The sequence below is a fragment of the Ictidomys tridecemlineatus genome, chromosome 10 (genome assembly GCF_052094955.1).
Source record: "Ictidomys tridecemlineatus isolate mIctTri1 chromosome 10, mIctTri1.hap1, whole genome shotgun sequence".
Lineage (NCBI taxonomy): Eukaryota > Metazoa > Chordata > Mammalia > Rodentia > Sciuridae > Ictidomys > Ictidomys tridecemlineatus.
In genome coordinates, this window is record NC_135486.1 from 3,566,625 (window position 1) to 3,570,220 (window position 3,596).

A 3,596-nucleotide genomic window follows, 5' to 3' on the forward strand; every position below is an offset into this window, starting at 1 on the left:
AATGATTTAGTTATATCCATTATGTGGTAAAAGGGCCTTTGCAGACATGATCAAGATTCCAAATCAGTTCACTTTGAGTTAAGGAAAAAGGACTAGCTTTGGTGGGTCTGACCTAATCAGGAGAACTCGGCAGCAGTTGTCCTAGCTTGGAGGAAGAAAGCCCACTGCCGTTTCTGCTCTGTTGGTTGAGATGGCAGCCTCTGAGAACTCAGGGTTGCAGTCCCACAACCAAAAGGAGCAGAGCAGCCCCAATGAGCCTGGAAAAGGACCCAAGCCTCAGATGACATTCAGTACTGTGTGTCCACCAGTCCTGTGAGTGCATTCAGTACTGTGTGTCCACCAGTACTGTGAGTGCATTAGTACTGTGTGTCCACCAGTACTGTGAGTGCATTAGTACTGTGTGTGCCTTAGTACTGTGAGTGCATTAGTACTGTGTGTCCACCAGTACTGTGAGTGCATTAGTACTGTGTGTGCCTTAGTACTGTGTGGACTACGTACAGCCCTGTGAGGTCCAGAGCAGGACACCCAGCTGCACTGTGCCTGGATTTCCCACCCTGTCAACTGACACAACACAGATAGGCTGTTTGAAGCTGTCTGCAGCAATTTGTTAGATGGTGATAGAAAACGAGCACGTGTCAATCACTGCACTGCTAGTTGTCCATCAAAGCTACATAGGCCTCGTGATAAAGTCAAACACATCAGGTAGCCCAGACATCTAAAAGAGACCCTCCTCTCCCAGCCTTCCAGGTTCCCACTTCAACCTGGCTGGCTGCTCTGCAGGTGAGCTACTCGGTTGTTACAGGCTGGACCTGTGGCTGGACTTGGGCCCAGTAGGTATTGGCATTGATCTGACTCTCTGGGATGTCCAGGGAGCTGAGCCTGATCCTAGCTCCACAGTACAAAACTGGGGAACTGCCTTGGCCTGGAGACGCCGAGGTGTGGAAGGGGCTCTGCTCTCTACAAGAGCTTATGTGCCCTGCCCGGGAGGCAGCTCCGCGCACTGCTCGAGGTGTGTGGGAATAGCGCTTCTCCAGCTTTGCACCTGTGCGTGGGAAAATCAGGCTGAGAACGGGCTACGAGAGTCCCACTCACCCAGGGTCACTGTCTATACCACCCTCGGCTCGGTGGAGACAGACTCTGGACTCTGTCTGCCTGGGGAGCTGCCCATCTCTCTCCACGCGCTCGCCTCCTCCTGCCTGTCCTGGGTAAACCACGGCGGTCTCCTTGTTGCGGGGACACTGTGCCAGCCCAGGGGGTGGGCAGTGCCGGGCAGGGCTGAGCCTGGTGCTGGTTCCCCCACCTCAGCTCCCACCTTTGTCGGGTTGATTCTCTACACACAGTCAGGTTAAGACACAAGAAGAACAAGCGGCTTTCCTGCTGCACATGCTCCACCGTTTCCTCTCATGGGAGGAAATCCCATCCCTCTGTGGTGCCTGGTCAGCCTTGCCTGGCCGAGCACATCCTTGCCCCTCTCTCGAGACTCGCTGGGCTCCTGCTGGTCCTTCCTGGCACAAGCTAGGCCTCGCCCATGTGGGTCCTGTCTTGGCAGTCCTCCTCATTGTTCCTTGATGAGCTCCCAGCTCCAGCTCCTTGTCCCTTAGTACTGTGTGTCCACTAGTACTGTGAGGGCCTTAGTACTGTTGTCCACTAGTACTGTGTGTGCCTTAGTACTGTGTGTCCACTAGTACTGTCAGTGTCTTAGTATGGTGTGTCCACTAGTACTGTGAGTGCAATAGTTCTGTGTGTCCACTAGTACTGTGAGTGCATTAGTACGGTGTGTCCACTAGTACTGTGAGTGCATTAGTACGGTGTGTCCACTAGTACTGTGAGTGCATTAGTAGTGTGTGTCCACTAGTACTGTGAGTGCCTTAGTACTGTGTGTCCAGTAGTACTGTGAGTGCTTTAGTACTGTGTGTCCACTAGGACTGTGAGTGCATTAGTACTGTGTGTCCACTAGTACTGTGAGTGCCTTAGTACTGTGTGTCCAGTAGTACTGTGAGTGCTTTAGTACTGTGTGTCCACTAGGACTGTGAGTGCCTTAGTACTGTGTATCCACTAGTACTGTGAGTGCCTTAGTACTATGCGACCACTAGTATTGTGTGTCCACTAGAACTGTGTGACCACTAGTACTATGTGTCCACTAGTACTGTGAGTGCCTTAGTAAACTGTGTGTCCACTAGGACTGTGAGTGCTTTAGTACTGTGTGTCCACTAGTACTGTGAGTGCCTTAGTACTATGCGACCACTAGTATTGTGTGTCCACTAGAACTGTGTGACCACTAGTACTATGTGTCCACTAGTACTGTGAGTGCCTTAGTAAACTGTGTGTCCACTAGGACTGTGAGTGCTTTAGTACTGTGTGTCCACTAGTACTGTGAGTGCCTTAGTACTGTGTGTCCAGTAGTACTGTGAGTGCCTTAGTACTATGTGTCCACTAGTACTGTGAGTGCCTTAGTAAACTGTGTGTCCACTAGTACTGTGAGTGCATTAGTACTGTGTGTCCACTAGTACTGTGAGTGCCTTAGTACTGTGTGTCCAGTAGTACTGTGAGTGCCTTAGTACTATGTGTCCACTAGTACTGTGAGTGCATTAGTACTGTGTGTCCACTAGTACTGTGAGTGCCTTAGTACTGCGTATCCAGTAGTACTGTGAGTGCCTTAGTACTGTGTGGCCACTAGTACTGTGAGTTCTTTAGTACTGTGTGCCCAGTAGTACTGTGAGTGCTTTAGTACTGTGAGTGCTTTAGTACTGTGAGTGCCTTAGTACTGTGTATCCAGTAGTACTATGAGTGCCTTAGTACTGTGTGGCCACTAGTACTGTGAGTTCTTTAGTACTGTGTGCCCAGTGGTACTGTGAGTGCTTTAGTACTGTGTGGAGTGCCTTAGTACTGTTGGGTAAAAACACACTTGTGTCTTCAGGGAATGGGGGATACCGCCCTCCTCCCTCGTGGAAGGCCACACTAGGCCATGGGCTGTGTGGAGGGACGACCAGAACGCCTTTTTGGACCAATGACTGAAGTCACTGTGCACAATGTGAAAGGTCCTCTTACTGGAGCCCAGTGCTTTGCGGGGAGAGTGATATGATACATACATGTTTGAGTCTCTCTCTGGCTGTGGGGGAACAAGAAAAGGCTCTGGCTTCTGGGGAGCGAGGACATGGTTCAAAGCTCTTCTGCTTGTTGGAGGCAGATGGGCCCTGGAGATGAGTAGGGTGGTGTGCAGGACCCTCGGGAGAGAGGTGGCCAGCGGGGACATCCTGCAGGAGGAGGCCTCACTCCTGCCTCTGCCCGGGCTCGGGGCACGCAGGTCTCCCCTTGCCCCCGGGAGGGTGGGGCCTCTCGGCACGGTCTTCCACCTCCACAGACACGGTTCTTCTCTGGGGGCTCGGTGTCTGCCAGGGCGCAGGAGCCGAGCTGGGGGCCCTGGTGCTGCTGTAGCGGGACAGCCTGGCGGCACCAAGTTGGCCGATTCCCCCAGGAACCTCTTCCCGTAGGTGCCACATGCCATGGTTTACACACAAACAGGATCTGCCTGATTGTTGCAGTCTGGGCCCGGAATAATTTTAATTAACGGGAAAATGGTCCTCAATACACCGATT